Source organism: Triturus cristatus, chromosome 1_2, assembly GCF_964204655.1.
Source record: "Triturus cristatus chromosome 1_2, aTriCri1.1, whole genome shotgun sequence".
Classification (NCBI taxonomy): Eukaryota; Metazoa; Chordata; class Amphibia; order Caudata; family Salamandridae; genus Triturus; species Triturus cristatus.
The window spans coordinates 464,299,226-464,325,257 of NC_140580.1; positions in this window are offsets into that span (position 1 = coordinate 464,299,226).

Sequence of the window (26,032 nt, forward strand, 5' to 3'; positions counted from 1 at the left end):
TAGTTGGACAAGAAAATAGCCACTTTCTAAAAGTGCTATTTTCAAACATAGAATTTAAAAACCATCCATCCTAAAGGGTGTGTTATTAAATTCTGAGTTCAGGGATACTAAACTCGACTTGCTACCATGCTCCCTGAGTCAGATAGATTATAATGGAGTTAATAATCAGTCTGCCCAGTCTGGCCTATTGGAGGCAGGTAGCCCTTCAATAGTGAAAAACGAAAATGGCTGTAATTCACTATTAGGTCATGCCACACACATCAGGGCATGACCTACCTTTTACCAACAATGCACCCTGCCCTAGGGCCTACCATAGAGGTGTCTGAAATGTGGCAAAGTGAAGGTTTAGAGACTGGTAAGTAGGTTTCCTTACCAAGTCGACATGGCAGTCAGGGACTGCACGCAGGCGCCGCGGTGGCAGGCCTGAGACACATTTTGCACGCTGCTTCTGTGGGTGGCACAACCAGTGCTGCAAGCCCACCAGCAGCAGTTAACTTACACGCCCTTGGCACACGCAGTGCACTAGACTAGGGTCTGAACAGTAAGTCAACCAAGCCAATCATGGTAACACCAATCAATATAACAATTTAACATAGGGAGCACTTGCACTGTGGCACTGATCAGCAGTGGCACAGTGCCCAAAGCAATAAACCAGCAAAAACATCGTAAACAGAGGAGGCAAACAGAAAAAAATGGAGGAGAGACTCATGCCAATGATGCCAGGTCTAACACGTGTCCCCTCCAGCTGAAATGTGGGGAGAACTACCCTTCACCCAGGGAGTCCTCATCACTAAGGCGGAAAAATCTGGACAGACCATCAGCATTGGCGTGATCTGTACCAGGGCGGTGTTCCACCGTAAAGTCCATCCCCTGTAGGGAAATGGACCACCTCAACAGCTTTGGGTTCTCACCCCTCATCTGCATTAACCATCTGAGGGGCCTGTGGTCTGTCTGAACCCGGAAGTGAGACCCAAACAAGTAGGGTCTTAGCTTCTTCAGCGCCCAGACCACAGCAAATGCCTCACGCTCTATCGCACTCCACCTTTGTTCCCTGGGAAGTAACCTCCGGCTGATGAAGGCTACAGGTAAGTCTCGGCCCTCCTCATTCATCTGTGCTAGAACAGCCCCCACACCATGCTCTGAAGCGTCCGTCTGGACAATGAATTCTTTTGAAAAGTCGGGTGCCTGGAGGACCGGTGCTGTACACATTGCAGTTTTCAGGGTGTCAAAGGCCTTCTGACAGGCGTCAGTCCAGATCACAAGTCTCGGCTGCTTCCGGGAAGTCAGCGAGGTCAAGGGGTGCACAATGTTGCCATACCCCTTGACAAACCTCCTGTAGTAACCCGTGAGACCCAAGAAGGCTCTCACCTGAGTCTGGGTTTTGGGCGGTTCCCAAGCCAGGATGGTATCTATCTTGGGTTGCAGGGGGGCCACCTTGCCGCTCCCTACTTGGTGCCCCAAGTACACCACGGAACCCTGCCCAATCTGGCACTTACTAGCCTTGATTGTGAGGCCTGCTCTGCGCAGGGCCAACAACACTTCCTGGAGGTGGCGCAAGTGTTCCTCCCAGCTGGCGCTGAACACCGCTATATCGTCCAGGTAGGCGGCGCTGAAATCTTCCAGCCCGGCCAATACCTGGTTAACCAACCTCTGGAATGTGGCAGGGGCATTCTTCATCCCAAAGGGCATCACACGGAACTGGTAGTGCCCATCTGGTGTGGAGAATGCAGACCTCTCTTTTGCCCCATCAGTCAAGGCGATCTGCCAGTACCCAGACGTTAGATCAAACGTACTAAGGTACCGGGCAGCCCCCAACCGATCGATGAGCTCATCAGCTCTGGGGATGGGGTGCGCGTCGGTCTTGGTGACCGAATTGAGTCCTCGGTAATCCACACAGAACCGAAGTTCTGGTGAAGCACCAGGCGCTGCAGCCTTTGGGACCAAGACCACTGGGCTGGCCCAAGGACTGCTAGAGGACTCAACCACCCCTAAGGCAAACATCTTGGAGACCTCCTCCTTGATGCATGCTCTGACCTTGTCAGTCACCCTGTAGGCCTTTTGCCTCACAGGAGTGCTGTCCCCGGTGTCCACATCATGGACACACCACTGAGTGACACCAGGGATTAAGGAGAACAGAGCAGGGAATTGTACCAACAGGTGGCGACAATCTTGCTGCTGCTCAGGGGTCAGTGTGTCAGAGAGGACAACACCATCCACTGACCCATCTTTTTCTTTTGCACACAGGAGGTCAGGAAGAGGCTCACTCTCCTCCTCCATCCCCGCATCTGTGGCAAGGAGCATGCCCACTTCGGACCTTTCTAAGTGGGGCTTTAACCGGTTGACATGCAGGACCCTTAAGGGGTTCCTGGGAGATTTCAAGTCCACCAAGTAGGTGACATCGCTCTTCTTCTCCACAACCTCAAATGGTCCAGTCCACCTGTCCTTGAGCGCACAAGGTTCCACAGGGGCCATGACCCAAACTTTCTGACCAGGTTGAAGCTCAATCAGAGTGGCATTCTGATCGTACCACCGCTTCATCTCTTCCTGGCTGGCCTCCAGATTTGCCTGAGCAAGATCTCTGAAGCGCCGAGTCTGGTTCCTAAAGGCCAGCATGTAACTATATACATCCTGGGGAGGTTTCCTGGGAGATTGCTCCCAGCCTTCTTTGACCAGACTCAAAGGTCCTCTTACCGGGTGACCATACAAAAGCTCAAAGGGGCTGAACCCTAGAGACTTCTGTGGCACCTCACGGTAAGCAAACAGCAGGCATGGCAAGAGGACGTCCCATTTACGCCTCATTGGTTCTTCAAGACCCATGATCATGCCTTTTAGGGTCCGGTTGAATCTCTCAACCAGCCCATTACCTTGAGGGTGGTAAGGAGTGGTAAACTTATAGGTTACCCCACACTCCTTCCACAGAGACTTCATATAATTCGAAATGAAGTTGGTGCCCCGGTCTGACACCACCTCTCTGGGGAACCCCATGCGGGAGAAAACACCCATCAGTGCCCGTCCCACCACGGGGGCCGTCACTGTTCGGAGAGGGATGGCTTCCGGGTACCGGGTGGCATGGTCCACCAAGACCAGGATAAACCTGTTGCCCATGGCTGTCTTGGGGTCCAGTGGCCCCACAATGTCAATTCCCACTCGCTCAAAGGGGGTACTGACGACGGGAAAAGGTTGGAGGGGAGCCTTCTGCTTCCGCCCGCTTTTCCCACTTGCCTGGCAAGTTTGACAGGTCCTACAATGGATATCTGAATCCCTTCTCATCTGAGGCCAATAAAAATGGGTGACAAGCCTGTCATAGGTCTTGTCCTGCCCCAGATGTCCAGCTAACGGAACGTCATGAGCCAACCCCAGTAGGAAGGCTCTGAAGCGCTGGGGTACCACCAGCACACGGGCTGACCCAGGCTCAGCAGCCTTAGGCTCGCTATACAGGAGGTCGTTCTCCCAGTAGACCCAATGTGATCCTGACTGATCACCTGTCGTTTGGGCTGAGGCCTGCTGCCTCATACCCACAAGAGAAGGGCACACTTTCTGTTCAGCACAAAATTCCTCCCTGGAGGGACCACCATCCTGCTGCCAATGGGTCAGCTCGGGCAGGTCTCCCAGTTCGGCCACTTGTTCTCCTGTCGGTTCCAGGGCATCCCCCTCAGGGTCTGCTCCCTCCTGGACCGCGGGAACGATGGGGGACGGTTTCCCGCGCCCCCTGCCTCTTCTCTTCACGGTTGGGACCAGGGCCATACTTTCAGGCTCCGGGCCCCCATCAACACCCTTACTGACTGACATGGACCGGGTGGTCGCACACACCCACTCAGGCAGACCCAACATTTCCAGATGCGCTTTTCTCTCCACCTTAGCCCAAGGGGAGTCCTCCAAATCATTGCCCAAGAGACAATCAACAGGCATGGCGGGCCTCACAGCAACCTGAAGAGTACCTGAGACCCCCCCCCACTCAAAGGGAACTTGAGCTACCTCACACTGACTCTGTGAGTTGTCAGCAGCTACAACGGGGTAGAATGCATGAGGGACCACCTGCTCTCTGGACACCAAGTGACACTTGACAGCTGTCACACTCGCTCCGGTGTCTCTGAGAGCTTCCACCCTATGGCCATTAATGGTCACCCACTGCCTATATTTCTTAGTGTTACTAGGCAGAGGGGTTGGAGGGACCATTTCCACGTCTCCTAAAGAGACCAGGGACATTTCTGCGGGACCCCCCCCACCGGGGGCACCCATCTCCTCCCCTCCCAGGGCTACACTCGCTACCTGACGAGGGGGTGCACGCGGCGGTGCATTCGAATCCTTCATGGGACACTGGGGATCATAATAACGGTGTCCCACCTGCTTACAGGCATAGCAGGTCATGGGGCCCCTGTGAACAGGTTTACCTGTCGGGGCCTCTGGCTTCTTTACAGGGGGAGGCTGGGAACCCTTCCCTTGGTTCCCTTGGGGACTACTTTGGGGCCCTTTCTGAAACTCCCTCTGTTTACCCCTGTCCCCCCCACTCTTCTGCTGGGGACCCTGCCCACCTTTGGCTGAGTCTCCCACTGGACCCTTGTGGACCCTGGTACTGACCCAGCGGTCCGCCTCCTCAGCAAGTTTTCTAGGGTTAGATAGCTTGCTATCAACAAGGTGCTGGCGTACCTCTGGAAAACAGTTATTAGACAAGTGCTCCCAAGCAAACAAATCATAAAGAGCATCATAACTATCAACCTTGCTACCCTTTATCCAACCATCCATGGTTCTGCAGAAAAAAGACACATATTCAACCCACGTAGTACCAGGCAACTTCTTACATTCTCTAAAGGTTTGTCTGTACTTTTCTGGAGTTAAGCCATATCTCAGCATTAAAGCATCTTTCATATGAGTATAAGACATCCTATCCTCAGCAGGAAGGCTCAACAAGGTATCTCTCCCCTCGTTTGTAAAGCGGCTCCACAACCCCGTTCCCCAATCCTTCTCAGGGACCCGGTGGGCCAACAATGCTAACTCATACGCTTTAAACCATTGGCTAATATCTTCATTCTTACTGTAATCCTTGATCACATCTTTAGGAAAATAAAACCTACTTTCTGCAGGCACAGATGGAGTGCTGCCACCAGAGGGATTCAACTCTAAACTCTTAGTTTTAAGCTCCATCTCCCTCACCATCTTCTCACGTTCAAACGCTAATTTCTCTCTCTCAAAATCTAATCTTTTGCTCTCCATTTCAGCTTCTCTCTTGCTTCTTGCATTCTCTAATTCCAACTGCCCTCCTAATTTAAGTTTTGCCATTTCCAACTTGTACCCCCTCTCCTTCTCCCTGTCTTCTAATTCTTCGGGGGAAAGGCTCCTAGAGGACGCACTACTGCCTGGAGATGACACTGGCCCACCTGTGGGCTCTTCCTCTTCCTCTTCTTCTTCCTCCTCCGGTACCACCACCGGATCAGAGGGATTTCTGGCCTCTAACCAGGCCTTCAGCGCTTTGAGGAAGCCCTCTTTCTTTGAGACACCTGTGGTAGGAACTTTAAACTGCTTGCAAAATCCTTTTAGATCTTTTAGCGTGTAGGAATCTATCTTCTCCTTATCGAATTCCCCCACAACATTCTCCACAGGTGTAGCAGCTCCGGCATTCTCCATGGTCAAAACTGGCAGTGTTTAAGAAAATAAGCTCCAGGAAAGCGGAGAACAAAAATAGGCAATCCTACCAAAACAGAATGTGGCTGCGTTATGGTCTGCTTTCACTATGTAGCGCACACTAATCACTGCACATGAGTCATAAATGCAAAGTTCAAATCCCACCGCTGCCACCAATGTTAGAACCGGCGGTCTCTAGTTGGCAGAGGTATACACTTCTGACAAATAGGGACCTACCAACTCTAGTCAGGGAAAGGGGATTACACACTCAGATAACCCCTGCTACCCCCTTGGTAGCTTGGCAGAGCAGACAGGCTTATCTCAGAGGCAGTGTGTTAAGCATTTATGACCACATACAGTAATAAAGTGAATACACTACAGATGGACACGACACAGAAGTTATTATAAAAATAGTATTTTTATATAAGGCTTAGCACAAGACCAAATAACGACAAAAATATACCACAGTCTTAATAAATACTCTTTGGAAGGAAAAATAATAGTTCAAGTAAGGTTTCTTCTTGGCAAATAGTTCTTTAGCAAAGTATTCTTCTGAGCCCAGTTCTTCGGCAACAATGTAACCCCCACAGGAGTCACACGACGTCGAGTCTACAAGATTCCCAAGGTTCGGCGTCGACCGCGAGGAGCGCTACGTCGAGCCTGGAGTTGCAACAGACCCCACAAGTACAGTACCTTGAGAAACGAAGAAAACGATGATCCACGGCGTCGAGATCGGCGTCGAGGTCGTGCCTCGGAGTCGGGTCAATCCGCAGCGGCGTCGAGGGATGTCGGGCCGGAGCAGCGCTCACGGCGTCGTGAAGGGCGTCGAGTCGATGCGATCAGCAGCGGCGTCGGGACGGGGTCGCTTGGAGGTAGAGCCGATACTCACTCCTCACTGGCGTTGGTACCGGCGTCGAGACGGGGTCACTTGGAGCCGGGGCCAATACCCACTGCTCACTGGCGTTGCTGCTGGCGTCGAGACTGCAGATTTTCCCTTGTGTACTGGAAACAACACTTTCCAGCAATTCAGCAATTCAGTAGATGGTGAAGTCCTTTGGCCCTGTGACTTCAACAGGAGACTGGCACTCTTCCAGTCCTTGGAGATTTCCTAGCAAGTGTTCAGAGAGTACACACCAAGTTCCTCTCTCCTTGTTCCTTGGCAAAAATAAAGAAGCAGCTTCCAGGTTCCTCCACAGCAAAACAGCACTCTGGCAGAAAGGGGAGGCAAGTCCTTAGATCAGCAGGCTTCTTGTCCTTGGTACAGGTTTCCTTGTCAGAAGTGATCTGAGTTCTTGGTTCAGGGGTCCTTCTCTTATACCCCTTTTTCCCTTTGTTCCCTTTGTCCAAGCAGGGCGATTCCCACCATCTCAGGTTTGTTGTGGGTGTTGCCAGGCAGAGGCACCTGGCCTATTCACTGAGCAGGGCAGAGTCCTCAGCCGCCCAGCAGGAGGCGGAGCCAGTATTGTCACTGGCAGGAGCAGGGCTATCAGTCGCCCAGCAGGAGGCGGAGCCAGTATTGTGTCAGGCAGGGCAGGCTACTCTTCCCTCACTCTATTTGTAAACGCCCCATTCACCCCACACTGACTCACTCAGACCTCTGGAGCCACCCAGCCCCTGACACACACACCAAACCAGCAGAGACCGGTAGATAGTTGGACAAGAAAATAGCCACTTTCTAAAAGTGCTATTTTCAAACATAGAATTTAAAAACCATCCATCCTAAAGGGTGTGTTATTAAATTCTGAGTTCAGGGATACTAAACTCGACTTGCTACCATGCTCCCTGAGTCAGATAGATTATAATGGAGTTAATAATCAGTCTGCCCAGTCTGGCCTATTGGAGGCAGGTAGCCCTTCAATAGTGAAAAACGAAAATGGCTGTAATTCACTATTAGGTCATGCCACACACATCAGGGCATGACCTACCTTTTACCAACAATGCACCCTGCCCTAGGGCCTACTGTTGTAAATTGAAACAACGATGTGATTAAGCATTTACTAAAGACATTAATTCCTCTGTTATAGACCGTGTTTTTTCTGTTATGTTGGCCGAAGCTTGGACTCCATTTTGTATTGTCATGCTTCCACGTGTTCCCCACGAGAAGAGTCCAACCTCTGTGTTAGTTGCTCTTGTAATCTGCCCAGTAACAGTCTATAAATAGCTCCTTTGACTATCTGGCACATGCCCATACTTGACCACATCTGTTATCAGTTAGCCTTGCTTGACCATGTTTTCGCGGGCTCAAGGAGTGCGTTAGCTCCGCCCACATATTGATTCAGTATCGAAAATGACCATAAATGGTAATGTTCTTCGTCTTCATGTTGTATCCACCCACTTATGAGCCCCTCTACTGTGTATAAAAGGGGACCATGTACGAAGGTTCTTTGTACTACTCTATGCAATACTGAAGAGTGTTGTGTGGATTGTAGGACCACCCTTAAGGGTTAATAAATGCTGTCTTTGTACTTTGCAGTTTCCGTGCCAACTTCCTTATAGATTCCATTACAGGAGAGCGAACCCTTGTGTCCTGCGGGCCTAGCTGGGGCCTGTATTCATCAATTGGCGCCCGTCACGTGGGGCTCATCGGCGACTCGGATGCTCGAAGGACTGGTCGCGACGAGGGTGAGGAATTGGGCCGGGGACGTGATCACTGCCAGCGGCGTCTTAGCCCTGGCATCCCGAGGTTTTCTTCCTTCCCTTCCGAGCTGACCGTCTGGGTGGCGCCGGTCCTCGACTGAGACCTCTTCTGTCGGTCTTGCCGTGAAAGCCGTTTGGGCGATTGTGGAGCTTGGCAGTTGGAATCTGGACTCTTGATTGGTAAGAACCGGTGTACGGTACTTGCTCCGAGTTTTTGAAGCCTGATCTGGCTATTTGAGTTTGATTTGTGATGACTAGTCATATTTTGAATTTGTCTTTGTGAATATATATGCGTTGCAACACATATAGGCAGGTAATGTGGAGAGATTTCTCCAGAGCTGTGTAACTTTGAACGGCACAACGATTAAGTGCCATTTTTCTATAATATTGCATATTTTGCATTATTTCTGAGCATGCCTGCTTTCAGCGCACTCCGTAAGTGGTGCTGCTGTTTTGGAAACCGGTTGAACCTCGAGGAATCTGCTCCAGCTCCCCCAGAGGGGACTCCTAATAGGGATATGTATGTGAAGCATGGTCTTTCTTCCATAATGTACAGCACAGTATGGAGGAAATATACAAAAAAAGATCCTGAGTTGCGATGGCCTTTGTATGGATCGTTTGATATACGTAAGATTGAGTATGTGGAACAGTGTATGTGTAAGCGGCGTGCTCGTCAGGATATGTTTGAGTGTGTGCGGTTGTGGGTGAAGGAGGTACGTGAGCGAGAGAAGCGTGAGAAAGCGCTGTTTGATAAAGAACAACGGAAGAATGATCATGTGCGAGCACAGGAAGCGAAGCGACGGGAGGACAGAGAGCAGACGGACAGGCAAGAGAAGGAGCGTAGGCTACAAGTTTCGGGTCAATACGTTGTTCGGCAGCCACTTTATCCTGTCCTTAATAATCCTGATGACGATTTTTATTTACTAGATCGCTCTCCGCCCCCTTATGTCGGCGCATCTGCTCCAAGGCCGCAAGATTCTGGCCCGGGTCCGGGTAAGGTAGATACGCGGTCTATGTTATCAGCCGAACAAATGGCTGCGCTTCGGCAAATTTCCTTCCGTGCACTTAACGGCAAGGTATCCATAGAAGAATTATTTCATACTTGGGGGTCGTGGCAGGAGAGAGATAAATTGTATTTTCTGGGTCATTTCGCGGAGGAAGTGATTGATGCTTTCCGGAAACGTTCTGGTGTTTTTGAGCCCGACGAAGTATCATCGGATGCTAAAGCATTGCGTAATGGTGTTTTCTCTTTTTCTAAGGCTCCAGATATGGCTCGGCGGCTGTTCGCCTTGCGGGACGAGGTGCTGGTCTTTAAAGAGAAAGCGCGCCAGCGAGCAGGGGAGGAGAAGCAGTCGGATTCGTGCACAACAGAGGGCCACTCATCCTCCTCCCAGTCAGATAAGGATGACATAGTGCATGTTAAACCAATGCGAGAGGCAGCGCCTTTGTATGTTCCTCCTAAAGGAGCGGGGACTAGCTCGGACATTACCTCCGCCGATGCTAAGGGATATTTCGTGTATAATTGGGTTTACACTCCATGGCATAGGGCTGATGTTATGGCATTAAAGAATGCGCTGCCCGACCCCCGCAAGAATCCAGCGGCCTTCTATGAAGAAGTCGAGGGGGCCTTGAATTCTTGCGTCATGACTTTAGCAGATATAGATCTGTTCTTTGGGCTTATTCTACCACCAGATATGTGGCGATCTGTGCGAAAGGTAGATGATGTTGTCACTTTTAAGGCTCGATGGTCTGAACTGGAGGATGAGGATAGGGAGAGGAAGCCCGCGCAGAAACCGCCCCAGAATATTTTAGATCTCCCTGCTGCTATTGTGACTAAGTTGAAGACAATTATCCCCCCTAAAAAGATTGACTGGAATATGTTAGCTGCATGTAAACAGAAAGTTGACGAGTCAGTTGCGGACTTCTTTACGCGCTTTGAGGAGACGTTTCATGATTTTAGTGGCCAGTCGCTTACCGACGATACGGGACGCCACCTTTTTGCGGATAAATATGTAGCTAATCTGCTGCCGGCAGTTGCGGCCCGTCTAAAAGCGAGTGAAAGTTCTTGGTCCTCCGCTACACCGACGGCCCTCCTGACTATCGCCCAGTATTATGAGCGTCAGGAGCAAGAAGCAAAGGGCCAGGAGGAAAAGAAATCGAAAGATTTGAAAACAAAGGTGATGTTGGCGCAAGTCTATGGCCCGCCTCGACGGGGTAGTAGTAGAGGTAGGGGAGGATCTTATGGTCCTCCCTCGGGCCGGTCTGATTTGAATAGGAATCAATGTGCGTATTGTAAGCAATCGGGTCATTGGGCTAGGGACTGCCCGGTGTTGCATGCATCGCGTCAGGGGCATACCCACGGTGGCCCGCGAGGTAGAGGGGGTTTCTCGAACTTTCGAGGGAATTCTAGCGAACAGGCTCGTTTTGAGTCTGCTGGGCAGCACCGAGATAGATCAAATGTTTTCGATCGCCAGCATCAGTATCAAGCGTCAGGGATTGACCGGTCGGGGTACCATGACTCTCAGCATGCATAGGAATGCGTTGGATGGGGGTTAGAATCAGTTGAGGTGCCGGTCGATCAGAAGGGCCCTTATGTATCGGCTGAGGTTTTGGGCTCTACTGATCAGTTCCTAGTGGATACTGGAGCGACACGTAGTGCGCTATCTAAGCAATTGGTTCCGGGGGCTCCCCCATCCGGCTTAATGGTCACATCGGTAGGGTTTGATGGTACACTCTCCCGAAGCCCTCTTTCACAGCCCCTCATGTTTAAGGTTGATTCTTTTTCTGCACCCTGTCCGTTTCTGCTTGCCCCGTACACACCGGACAATATTATGGGTCTTGATATGTTAAAGCATTTTAGGGCTACTATCCGCTGCTCCCCTGCTGGTGTGCGGGTAATATTGAATGACAATTACCCCCGATCTGAACGGATGTGTACGATGTCAGAGGATGCGCTGTTAGCTACCCTCCCTCATGCTTTGTGGGCAACTTCGGATACTGATGTGGGACAAATGGTGATTCCGCCGGTCCACATTAGCGTCCAGGAGGGGGCGGTGTTACCACGCCTCCCGCAGTACCGTATTTCCCAGGAGGGTGAGGAGGCTCTCATACAGATAGTGCAGGATTTGATAACGGTGGGGGTAGTCGAGGAAGTCCCCTACAACATTTGTAACAGTCCGATTCTTCCCATACTGAAAAAGGATACGGATGCCAGAGTTTATCGGTTTATAATTGATTTGAGAGAAGTGAACAAGATCGTGATACCTCAATACCCAGTGGTTTCCGATATCACAACGTTGCTTACTTTGGTCCCGCCTACGGCGACCATGTTCTCAGTGATTGATTTGAAGAATGCCTTCTTTTCCATTCCCATTCACCCTGATAGCCGATACCTTTTTGGGTTTACATTGCATAATAGATCTTATCGTTTCTGTAGGATTCCCCAGGGCTATACAGAAAGCCCTAGCATTTACAGTCAGGCTTTGAAAAGACAATTGGATTCCTTTGTTCTGCTCGAGGGGGTCGCCCTCATTCAATATGTTGATGACATCTTGCTGGCGGCTGACACCCTGGAGTTGTGTGAAAAAAGTACGTTATCCTTACTTTCTTTTTTAGCGTCCCACAATCATAAGGTATCTAGGAAGAAATTGCAATTCTGTAGACCAAAGGTGACTTATTTGGGTCACCTTTTGTCTAAGGAGGGACGTGCACTCACACCGGATCGTATCCAAGTAATTTTGGATACACCGAGACCATCCACACAGAAGGATGTGCGTGCATTTTTGGGCCTTGTTTCTTTTTGTAGGCAGTGGATATTGGGGTTTTCGCACATAGCTAAACCATTGTTAGCCCTCTTGACAAAGGACACGCCTATCCCAATCCCTTGGTCAGATGAGTGTGATACTGCTTTTCAGCAACTACGACAGGCCCTTTGTTCAGCACCAGTGTTAGGAACCCCTGATTATGCAAAACCCTTTTCGTTGTATGTGCATGAGAAAGATGGATGTGCATTGTCAGTTTTAGTGCAGATGCACGGCGATAAGCAGCGCCCATGTGCATATTTTTCGGCTGTACTTGATCCTGTCGCCCGAGCATTACCCGGGTGTTTTCGCTCGGTTGCGGCGACAGCTGTGTCAATACGCCAAAGCGAGGGAATTGTGTTATCTCATAAGCTGTTGGTATTAGTCCCCCATGCTGTTGATGCCCTGCTTAATCAAACAAAGACGCAGCATTTGACCAGTGCCCGTTTAACGGGATATGAGTTGACGCTTTTGGCTCCTCATATTACGTTGAAAAGGTGCGTAACGTTAAACCCGGCAACATTGTTGCCATACCCCGAAACCCAGCCTGAGGCGCGGAAAGCGCATGATTGTATTCTCGTGACTGAGGAACAAACAAAGGGTCGTATTGATCTTCAGGATACGCCCTTTCCAGATGTAGATGGAGAACTGTGGGTGGATGGATCCTGTCTGAAGCTACCAGATGGTACGACTTCAGCAGCATATGCAATTACCACATTACAAACGATAGTGGAGACAGCACGCATACCACAGAAATCAGCTCAAGCAGCGGAACTGATAGCATTAACACGAGCATGTGAGCTCAGTACAGGACTATGTGTGAATGTTTATACAGATAGCCGCTATGCCTTCGGAGTAGCGCATGACTTTGGCCTACTCTGGAAGGAGAGAGGGTTTTTAACGTCACATGGAGTACAGATAATGCATGGAGAGTTAGTTCATAATCTTTTAACTGCATTGACATACCCGAAGAAAATTGCCATCGTTAAGTGTAGCGCCCATAGGAAAGTGGTTGATAAAGTTGGAGAAGGGAATGCGTTAGCGGATCGAGTAGCACGGGAGACTGCGATGCAGCCCGGTACTACTGCCATGTATGTAGTGAAGTCACAGGTGGAGAGATGGCATGATGCGAAGGAGGAAGTGCGAGAAATGCAAAGGACCGCTTCTGACAAAGAGCGGGAACAATGGGCTAGCGAGGGAGAACTGGATGACGAGGGTTGCTGGAGAAATAAGCAGATGGATAAATGGAAATTACCCACGGCCTTTGTACAACCTATGGTTCAGATGGCACATGGGCTAGCACATGTTGGAGCTTCCGCAATTGTGAAATTGCTTACCCAAGTCTGGGAGCATCCAGAGATTGCTAGCACAGCAAAGAGGGTGGTGCAGACCTGTATGATCTGCCTGAGGTACAACCCAGGAAAGGGGACTCGAACTCCAGCAGGAGGATTTGTGACACCCACTGCACCCTTTGAGGTTCTGCAGATGGATTACGTCCAGCTGGAGCGCTGTAATAATCTGAAGTATGTTCTAGTAGTGGTCTGCGCTTTCAGCAAATGGGTTGAAGCGTACCCTACGAAAGACAATACTGCAATGACTACTGCGAAGCTGCTGCTAAAGGAGTTTTTCCCCCGATATGGCGTTTGTAGACTTCTGTGGAGTGATAACGGCCCTCACTTTGTAGCGGATGTTATAAAGTATGTCTTGAAGGGCCTAGGCATCACTCAGAAGTTCCACGCCGTGTTTCACCCTCAGTCTGCAGGCCTAGTTGAGAAGTATAATGGTACACTGAAGCTTAAGATCGCCAAAATTCAAGCTTCGACGTCTTTGACTTGGCCAGACGCTCTGCCACTGGCGTTATTGTCAATTAGATCAGTACCGCACTCTCGAACTGGCCTTACGCCATATGAGATTGTCTTTGGACGCCCAATGAATATTTGGGGTCCACCAAGACCTAAGGCTGTGTATGATGTACCTTGTGTAATGATGAGCGATTATCTGGCACAGTTAACGGATAACTTGGTTTCTATCCATCAACAGGTCCGAGAGGCGCTCCCTGATCGGTCTACCGGCGAAGGACATGGTCTCCGGCCTGGTGACCATGTCATGGTGAAAGTCTTCGACAGAACGAACAGTTTGGAGCCGAGATGGGTGGGCCCTGAGCAGGTCCTCCTCGCCACGAGGACGGCTGTGCGAGTCTCCAACCGAAAGAATTGGATCCACTCTCTGCACTGTAGGAAGGTGCCGCCCGGATTGGTGGAACCTGCCGTGCTGACCGATCAATGAGAAATTTTGGCTGCAGAGACAGGCCGTGCTGCGGAGCCAAACGCCACTGAGGAGCTCTTTCCGGACCACGCGACTTCTGGAGGAAGGCGATATCATCTTCGACCAAGGAAGTGAGTTTTCCGGTACCGGGACACACTGTCAGAACGGCCCTTGGGTTAGAGAAACGGAGAGCCGATGAGGCAAGGGGGGGGGATCAGCCCTGCATTAGTGTAGCGACACCCGTCTTGGCCCGCTGGTGAAGAAATCAACCGCTGCCCAAGGGGAAGAGTTCTGACAGACTTCTAGTTTCAGGAAGATATTGGGTTTTACTTTTGCTTTGATATGGAGAAAAAGAAAATACTTTGCGCATTAGGGTTCATGTTGACAGTAGCCACTGTTGGGATAACCACATGGTTCGTGGAGGATGTAACTCCCGCTCGGAAGATTCTTGTGTTGACAACTCCGGTGCCTGAGGAGCACTACTTTTATACATTACCGTATCAAGAGTTGAAGCATCGACAATCTTACTTGAATAACACTTTCATCCAGATGCTGCATCATACCCACGTTGCTACGAATGCTACGAACTGTTGGATATGTGGGATGATGCCAGCTCATCAGAAGAAAGGAGGAACGCCATTTATACCACTTCCTTTCTCTCATAATGGCTCTTGTAGAGCATGGTATACTTTGCTTTTTGCCACTCGGAAACCGACAGTGGGACGATTGCTTTTTAGACTTAATAAAGAATGCCATCAAGACAAGAATGGGTATCCACAAGCGAATGGGACAATTTGGGAGTGGGAAGAGTACCGACCAGACAATGAATCCATTCCCTACATCTTTACGAACACAAGAGACACTGTAGGAAAAGACAAATTTGTGATCCAAGTAGCCCAAGCTCAAGCGGACCTGTGTGTCCAGAGTGTGGGTTTCATCCCTGTTGGTGTTAGTGATTGCATTACTGTCTTGAATATTGATGGGTTGAACAATAGTACCTTCTTAGCCTCCCATAATACGTACTTTGTGTGTGGAAATAAAGGTTATTACCGTCTGCCGGCTGGGTGGTCTGGGGTATGCTATGTATCATTTCTATTACCTCCTGTATTCTTAGCTCCCGCATCTTATCATAAGGATTTGAAATTATTAAATAATGTGACTGTAAATAGGTATAAACGTACTTTATCAATTGACGATGTAGATCAGACTGATACCAGTCTGCAACAGTATATTGATTTTAACTTAGGACTGTTTTTCTTTGTTGGAGCCGCCCTGAACAGTAGGAAGATCCGAAGATTAACAAGAGTGGTAGAAGCTGTGACAAATCAGACTGCTGCTGCTCTTGGGAATCTTACGGAGGAATTGCAGATCACCAGAATTGTTGCATTGCAGAATCGTATGGTGTTAGACGTTATGCTAGCTGATAGAGGAGGAGCATGTAAAATTATTGGAAGCAGCTGTTGTGTGTTTATCCCTGATCATACGCCATCAGTTTATAATGCCATCAATAAACTGCATAAAATTGCAGCTGAGATCCATACAGAAAACGGCACTTGGTCCTTTTCTGGATGGTTTTGGGCGTTAATTACCGCCTGGGGATGGAAGGTTCTAACTGGTCTCTGCATTTTTGTAGCGGTTCTGTTTTCGTGCTGTATCTGCGTTCAGTGTGGTCCCTTGCTCTGCTCATTATGTATATCATTCTGTATCCCTGATAAGAAAGCTATTGCTGATGTTGCCCACCAAAAACGTTTAGCTAAAGAAGTTGAAGAAATGATGACAATTGATATATATGATGATTATCCTAACAAGCCGGATGTCTTCAGTAAATGCTGAAAGGGTCGTCTGTTGTAAATTGAAACAACGATGTGATTAAGCATTTACTAAAGACATTAATTCCTCTGTTATAGACCGTGTTTTTTCTGTTATGTTGGCCGAAGCTTGGACTCCATTTTGTATTGTCATGCTTCCACGTGTTCCCCACGAGAAGAGTCCAACCTCTGTGTTAGTTGCTCTTGTAATCTGCCCAGTAACAGTCTATAAATAGCTCCTTTGACTATCTGGCACATGCCCAGACTTGACCACATCTGTTATCAGTTAGCCTTGCTTGACCATGTTTTCGCGGGCTCAAGGAGTGTGTTAGCTCCGCCCACATATTGATTCAGTATCGAAAATGACCATAAATGGTAATGTTCTTCGTCTTCATGTTGTATCCACCCACTTATGAGCCCCTCTACTGTGTATAAAAGGGGACCATGTACGAAGGTTCTTTGTACTACTCTATGCAATACTGAAGAGTGTTGTGTGGATTGTAGGACCACCCTTAAGGGTTAATAAATGCTGTCTTTGTACTTTGCAGTTTCCGTGCCAACTTCCTTATAGATTCCATTACAGGAGAGCGAACCCTTGTGTCCTGCGGGCCTAGCTGGGGCCTGTATTCATCACTACCATAGAGGTGTCTGAAATGTGGCAAAGTGAAGGTTTAGAGACTGGTAAGTAGGTTTCCTTACCAAGTCGACATGGCAGTCAGGGACTGCACGCAGGCGCCGCGGTGGCAGGCCTGAGACACATTTTGCACGCTGCTTCTGTGGGTGGCACAACCAGTGCTGCAAGCCCACCAGCAGCAGTTAACTTACACGCCCTTGGCACACGCAGTGCACTAGACTAGGGTCTGAACAGTAAGTCAACCAAGCCAATCATGGTAACACCAATCAATATAACAATTTAACATAGGGAGCACTTGCACTGTGGCACTGATCAGCAGTGGCACAGTGCCCAAAGCAATAAACCAGCAAAAACATCGTAAACAGAGGAGGCAAACAGAAAAAAATGGAGGAGAGACTCATGCCAATGATGCCAGGTCTAACACCTCCTATCTCACATCACTGTGCCATAATAAGAAACGACATATCCCTAACTCCCCCTCCCTTGGCCCGATATGGGCATCTAAAGTGATTACAACAATATCTGAACTCTACGATAATACCAAACCGCCCACCTTACTACAACATAAACACGGCCTCTCCAATATGGACTTTCATGATTTTCTCCGTATTAAAGCTAAAATCTCCAAGCTGGGCTCTATCCATAATTATCCCTTACTACAGAAACTCTAACAAATACTATTGAATGGCCATGCTTCCTAACACCTCTATAGAATTCTCACCACCTCAAAATTACAGCGCCACACACTGCTCGCACAGAAATGGGCCTCCTACTTTTCTTCTAAGAACCTTGTTACTCCAGAACACAGACACATGGGCTAAAATAGGATCACATCTACTCCAACATAAACTGATCCCCTCCCTAACCCAGACCAAATTCTTCGCTACACACTTCCTTCACTGGACCCCAGTGAAATTATTCTGCCTAAACCTTAAGGATGCCAACATGTGATGGGCATGTTACTCATTCCCCGGTAACCAAAAAAACATGTTTTTCTTCCTGCCCTCACCTACAATCATACTGGCAATATATATCGCCCTATATTTACACAAAATATTTAAAACAAATATTCCACTGTTCTTCCCGCTCATTATACTAGGACCACACCTGTCAGATCCCCCAATAGATCTTCTTGAAGCAGATCTCTCCCTTCTTGACCTATTGCTTACCATCGCCATCAAGTTATACTTATTAACTGGAAATCTATCAATAACGTATTGTATCATCCTTGGGGGGCCTAGGTTACCGATCTGAGAAGTACTCACAATACCCGATCTATACTAAAGTCTGCCTCGTTACCGCACAACGTATTTGGGATATGTTAGATCATGTTATGCATAACTCATCATCCAAGAGGGAAACCTTCCAACTTTTTCACCAACCACATGCCCTTCCATTGCCAGCTACCTAGGCTGTTAAATCTTACCTCGATACACATGACTCTTCTCCTTCTCTCCACCCTATACCTTTGCTCATATCAGACACCACACTAGAAACACTTCTGAGTTATGGGCAACATACATACTCATTGAATTGCTTTTTATAAGACCCATTACACCTCTTTCCGTTCCTCACTTTATACCTTTTTCCACTCGTTCACGAGATACTTTCAACTATATCCACTTGTCTACAACTGATGTTAACCTACGATCATATTCGCTGACAGGTATAATGTACATTGTTGTGCATATCTTGATGATAATGCTATTTCATCTTGTTTCTTCCCCCTTTGTTTTCTTAATTATGGATTGTTTGCTTTCTATTAAAAAGACAGATAAAACATCTGGAACACAAAATAAAGGCTGTAGCTTAGAACTTGCAGAAATTTGCAAGGATACTCTCCATCTTTCCTATAAATATCTAAAGCATGAAAAAATGAACATGTTGCCATAAATATCTCCTTTCTGCCTGTTATCACTATTCATTTAGAAAAAAACAGGAACAGAAGAAGGAAAAGCCACGGTCCAATTGCACTGCCTCATATCTATGTTTATAGCAAAGAGTCAAACCATGGAATGAACATGTAGAGATCACTGAATGGTCACCAACAATTGATCATTCAAAAGAGAGACGAAATTGAATGGCGTGATGACTCGAGTATTCATCACTCTGTAGAAGCAAGCAGTGGTGTCAATCTTTACTCCACCCCAAATCAGATTTCCTTAGCAAAGGGTCCAAATATTATGGGGACTTGAAACCTGCATTCATACATCCGGACTACTTCTTGAATGTTCATTCTCTTGTCACTCTATGTGAACCTCCTTTTGTAATTCGAGGCTGCATAGGTGTTGCTTTGCACTGTATGCATGGTTCTGTTGTTTTCTGTGAGTGCGAACCCCTGAGTGTTACTTTGTGGACACGGGTACTTGGCTCTCCTTGACCTGTTTTAGTATCTTGCTACCTGATACTATGATTAATAACTCTCCTTCAGATCTCGACTCATTGCACTATTTGACTCTCTTGATTTATACCTCACACTCGTTATTTCTCCCTTTTACACTCTTTTGAAGCATATTTTCCTTTCCTCCTTGTCAACCAAGCGCCTAAGGTTGGCTACAAATTACTGCTCTGTTTCTAGAAAGGAGATTCCATTCATAAGACATGTTACTTTCTACTCTCTGATCCCCTTTTTCGTTTGTGGCATTGTTTTAAAATACATCATTTTTTAGACAGAGGGCTTGATCCCAGCAAAATAAGAATCTTTGTATTTTTAACTGGGTGTGCCGTATTACAAATATTGAACTACCCTGAGGACAGTCGCAAACTTGTGCTGCCAAGGGCAGTGCATTAGTGAAAAGAGGACCAGCTGTTTGGAGCAGCTGGTCAGTCTTTCTCTGTGCGGGCGGCACCTACCTGCACTTCAGAGGAGGGACAGAGATCCTCTTGCAGGCGGGTGCAATCAGTGACTGGACCTGCCACTGGCAGATCAATCGGACACCCCTTTCCACCCCTTCAGGGTTTGCCCTCAGGGGCACACTGACTGCACCACCTCTTTGTGGCACACAGTCAGTGCGCCTAATGAGAACCTTTTTGCCCGTGTGCCCATGTCTATTATAGGGTGCATGGAAAGAGGCAAAGTGTTTCCTACGTTAGCATGGGGCCACGCCCCATACTAAGAGAACAGACCATGAAGTTAGCACTATATGTTCACTAGTCCTCTTTGTTTTACTGACGAGAGAACACAAAAGTCAGCTTCCTACTCTGTAATACTACATTGCCCTGGGTTGCAGAAAACAGGTACAAAAGCCTGTTGCACCTCCATGGCCCTGAAATTCTGTGTAGTCTAGCAGCAAATTTATTGATGTGATTTAGCTCCTATATGTCTGTACAAAATGTATATGAACCTAGGGTCTGTCTGATTTATTTCGTTCTCTATCAGCTCTTTATTTTTTCAGAAAGAATTGTTCACTTAATAGATGCTGCCGGAGCAATATTTCGCTTCATTAATACTGAATTTAATATCACAGTCAATTGTTTGACACAAGAGAGGGCAGCCTTCATTTGATTTAGTTCAGATGGATAATAGGTGTAACCTTTCTCAGATGCCACTCCGCCACTTCTCTGATATCAACAGACGAGATCAAGGTGGAGAGGTGTCTGGTGCCCAAAAATTAAAATTTCCAAGAAGAAAGTGGAGGAGGCACCTAGAGAGAAAATACATACCAAGTTAGAAAAACCCTCCTACATGGTGCAATACAAGAAACGACACAAATAGATGTCATAACAAAAACGAATAATAACAAGAACGATGGAGAATTCTGAGAGAAAATAGGGAATAGAGTGCAAAGTGCTGAAGAACGAGACAGAGAAGGCTATAGTAAAGCAGTGTGTATCAACTGCATGCATTTGCCACTGCCCAACCTATTACAGGAGACTCTTGATAGCACTCCCTAAGGTGACACACTTGACAGACACCATCTAAAGTGGGTATTCATAGATTTAGGTTCATAAATAGAATGGAGTGGGATAACCGACTAGTCCATATGTACTAAAGATGTCCTAACGCCTACCTTGTGTTCTTGTTCCTTTGTTATGTACCCCAGTGTACCTCAATCGAGGCCTAGATAGCTGCACGACCTTTTACCTACATTTGTCTTACCTTGCTCTGCATAACGGTTCTAGCACTGATATTTTACTCAGTTATGTGATGAATAAATGTCGATCAGTTTGCTTGAAACTAGCCTCATTTATTATGCATGAGTATTCTTAGAAAAGTCCCTGCACATGACGTACATAACAGGATTAACATACTCTGTATAAGAGTCATGATCATCTTCATCATAGGGCGAAAGATCTACTTTGCATACTTGCAGACATTGATTTATGCTCATTTACATAATAGTTCTCAAAAACAATCAATTGTGTAATGAACCCAGAGGCTATCTTTATGGTATAAAAGAACAATACCAAAATGAGATAGGCAGAGGAGAAGCTACCACACTGGCATAAGACGCTGAGGTCCCTACACGCAGAAACTCCAGCACGCAGTGGTCTGAAATCCCTTGCGGGTTGTCCAACTCGAGACAAAGACTGGGTCCTTTGTTCTCTCCATCAGGTAATGGGGTTGGCTCTTTCCTAGGGGACTCTTTACTTTACACCCATATGCAAGCTAGTTACACCTAGGTAGGGTTTGCATCGTAGGAGTGCGCTTGATTACTGTCATGTACAGTGGTGGCTCGATGAGGGAGTGCTTTGGGGCGGTAGAGGGTGCGGGTGAGGGGCAGGGTGGGGGGTAGTGGAGTCCGACTTATGACGGACAGGAGTAAGGTAAGTAAATAAATAAATAAAACTATTTACCTTGTGCACGCTGCATCGCCAATTCGGCAATGCAGCGTGCGCAAGGTAAATTGTTTTACTTATTTATTTACTTACCTTACTCCTGTCTGTCGTAAGTCAGACTCCACTACCCCCAACCCTGCCCTCCCCCGCCCCGCCCTGCAGCACTCCCTCGGCGAGCCGCCACTGGCCATGTATATATATATGCCTGCATATATTCACTGTTTTAGCAACATGGTAGAATTCTACCTTTTATTTACTCTGTTGGTGCTTGTAATCCTATACATTCGTTTCGGTCTAATGATTGTCGCAGCAAACATGTTTTATACTAGAATGATGCTGGTTCAATAAATGCTTATTGAAAAATGTCTTCATTGTTTATTCTGTGTACCTCTCTGAGACTAAGTAAGCGCGATTGACTGAGTGAAAAGTAATGTACTATTTCCACGATCCCTGAAGGATCAAGGGTTGTCATGTTCGATAGTAGCCAGAAACTATTCGCTCCGTGGTAAGGTTAGGGGGCTTATAGTGGCACTGTGAGCTAGCTGATCTAAAGGCTAACATATCCTTTGGGGGTGTCTAGAATCAGTCTGGACATCAATCCCTTAGTTTATGTTGTCTAAACACGCAGATCCTATGTATTTTTAGGAACTACATGACACCTTTGCTTGTCTCGTGAGTCATGCATACAATTTTCTTCTTTATAGCCTGAGGCCAAATGGACCATTGTCGAAATATGTGTGGCCCCAGGATCTAACTTCCTCACCACACAAGGTGTTTATGACCCATCGTTGAAGAGCCTTATCATGAAGGGGACAATGAGGGTATTCCAGTGACCCAGCTTGTTTACGCCTTACCCCCTTTGTTTTCTTGCAAAATATGAGACAAGCCAGGGGAGTAAGACAGGGCACCACTGAGTCCTCCAAACGTAGCCTGTTGTTGATAGGAAACCTCAGGGGAGTAATGCACATCCGTCTTTTCTGGGTAGCACATCGCAGTCCAGCAACTGCAAGCCCACGGTGGAACACTTCCATCACCTTTCAATACAAAATATGGAACTTTTCACATTCTCCCGCTCAAAATCATAAGCATGACATCCCTCTCATTCCAACCCTGTCAAGATATTTTAGGAGCATATAACTATCAAATACCACTGTGCCCTATGAGAATAAAGCTTGAATTCGGAAGCTACAAAATGCATTCTACCTTTGAATAAGTGGGGCTACCAGGGTGGTTTAATTGACTTGAATTATGTCTAAAAAGTGTCATATTAGTCCATAACCTCACAAGGTCGGCCAAGGTCCCCAGTCTGAAGACCTCTACTAGATTTATAGACCCTTGATTGCCAAGCAGGGATCTCTGTTAAAGCTCACTACTCGGCTTAATTTTTCAGCAACAGCCCCTACTTGAAAGTGAGGGCTTCTTCCCATCCCCCCCCAAGAAAAAACATAAACCCTTCATTAATATACAACAGGAATCAGGTATACAAAACTCTTGTATTACATGTTAAGGGGCCATTTCGAGCTCAGTTTAACCATGATAGCGGTAATGCTGCATCACAGTAAAGCACATCCATACCGGTTAGCACCAGCAAATTGCTGATGCTAATTCTGGGCCCTTTTTATATTGAAAAAAACATAGGAAAATTGATTCTACATGCCATTCCCTATTTAAATCTAACTTTGTGGAACTACAGAGAACACCTGCTGGTGGAGTACCTCTTTATCAAGGTGTGGTACTTTCACACCTTTCAGAGAACTCTTTGCACCTAAGCTAGAACCTCTGCAGTCCAGCAGCCCTTCGCTCCCCATCCATCGTAAAAAGATTTGGGTCATTTGCTTTGATCATTCACTCAGTACCCAGGAACATATAAGAGTGTCAAGGATGTTTAAAAGAGATGATTCCTGGGGAGCACCCCCACTCTAGAAAAAGATTCACACCTGGTGCATGTTTCCATATGTGAAAAGTAACAGAAGGTGAGTTGGTCATAATACATGCCAGCATTGCCCAGCCTGTTGTCTAAAGAAATTAATGAGTGCAGCTGGTGTTCCATACTTTTGTGGTATTTCTGTTTTGCATGTAAATTGCTTCATCTGACCCTGTTTTGCATGTAAATTACTTCTGCTGTCCCAATGTGCTAATGGTACCATTCGATGAAGATCCTTAATTCCAAAACTGTGCATAAAATGTATACCCAACCATCATTTACAAGTTTAGAAATGCAGCATATCAGTAAAAGTGACTGGATCTTTAGAGACTGGGGGGGCTATTTATGAAAAGTCACACAACACAGCAAGTCACCTTGCTGATCTGCACTGTGTGACAGGGAACAGGCAGGAATGCACTGTATCAAGGCAATATGACACATTCTTGCTATTTCTCCAGTGCTGGTGCCCTTTTGGCAGCCTAGACCCAATGTAGGGACCCTTGCACAGTGTTGCAAGGGTGCCTGCATTGCAGGCAGGATTGTTTTTATGCTGGAAGAGGTACCTACCTCCACAAAAACAATCCTAAGAGGCATATTCTTCTTTCTATGTGTGCTGCAGAATGCACACTCTCCCATGCTCCTCTCCTGAGAAGGGGTATCTTTTTGGAGCATTCTCAGGTCTACCAGTTATGGTGAATCTGTCAATGCGTCAAAACCCATGAGAGTTGCGTGGGAACACCCATGGAACGCCTTCCTAAGGCAGAGTAAGGTAATGCAGTGATTTACTCTGTGTTGCCCTACTCCAGATTTATGGAGCCACTCAGGGACATGTGAAGTGGCCTTGAGTGGCTTTGTAAATCTTATTTAAGGCTTGTGTTGCACATGTACCATGTTGCATGGTGCAAATGCGTTGCAAACCATCTTGTAAATAGGCTCCTCAGCATTTTGTTTGCTCTGCTGAATTCAACCTATAGTCAGGCATTGCTGGCTATTACATTGTTCCTGAATGTTTGAGTACACCAGCTGTGCCATGCCATAATGCAGGGCCGGACTGGGAACTCAAAGCACCCCTGGCAATTTTGTAAGACCAGCCCCAGGGGTGGGAGGGGGTTGGTGCAAGTGTGAAGCACTGCTACTTTGGTTACTGAGGGCAATATTGCAGCACCACTGCAAAACCGGCCCCCAGTAACAAAACTGGTCCCCACTGCTTCAAAACAGGCCCCTACCCTTCCAGCCTCTCGGGGAAACGCCCGATGCCCGGTACGGCCACTCTATCCCTGCCATAATGTTATCACTTCTGCCATATATTACCACTCTGTTTCGAAGCATATGCTATATGGGAGGTCAAAAGACTAATCAGCTGGTTAGGAAGCAGAAGGGCAGTCCGTAATCTGACCAAGTCGGCCACGGTCCCCCGTTAGATGACCTCTACTTCATTTAGAGACCCTTGATTGCCAAGCATGGATCTCTGCCGGAAACGCACTACTTGGCTTTCATGTTCTGAAATAACCCCCACCTGAAAGTGAGGGCTTATTTCCAAAAAATAAAACCCCCAAAAATCTACCTGATGTGCAAGTAATTCGCTCCTTGCACACAGGCTCAGACTGGGAAACAAAATAGGCCCAGGTACCAAAATTACGATGGCCCCCATAGCGAAGCAGGTAGGCCCAGTTTGAAAAGCATGAAAATTTGTAAAGACACACGGTATAGGTGTGTCTTGTATGATATAGGAGACAGCATGCATTTGTGTTCGCCGCAGGCAATGCTTGTGACAATATCAGGAAAATCAGCAGTAAAAATGTGGCCATTAAGTAGGGTCACAAACTGCTAATAAAGTTTAAAATACCGGCCACATACTGATCTTTCAGACCAGACATCATGCACTGCCCGATTGCCTTTTGGCCAGTTCGACCCTTCTTTCCTGACAGGAACATTTTCTGCTTTCCAACCCGGGATCATCATTCCTACCTTTCAAGATACTAAGCCGCTTTTCCATACGCATCAGCTTTCCAAATGTACTTAATCCTGGCAAGACCACAGCGTTATAGGACCTGCACTCTTTTGCAAGGCCTCTTAAGTTTACCTCAGCTATGATGGCAGTCCTTCCTTCCATCAATATTGGGAGTCAGAGCCTTCCTCAAGGTTGATGAATTTACTCCTTTTCTCTATTCTTTATGTTTTCTTTTCTGCTTACAAAATATGTGAGCTAGAGAACAAGAAACATATTAGTCTTGGCCACAACCTCAAATTCCTCAATGCATAACTATTTTTCTTATGCCAGTTAAGTGATTTTGAAAATAATGACATCTTTGTTTCCATATTTTGCATGTTGTGAATCATATGAAATGTGGGTCATTGTTTGCAGGCTATTTTGGATCAGATACTTAAGGTAATAGTGTTTAATTTGCTAAAGTGTATTGCAGTGTTTAAATGTGTTTTGGTGTATTTCAGTAGCTCTAGTGATCTAGACAGACAGGCTAAGAGGAAGAGAAGACAATGTCTTGTTATTTTATCTGTTATGATCTAAAACGTTATTCCCAGACTTGCTCATGCAGATGGACTTGTA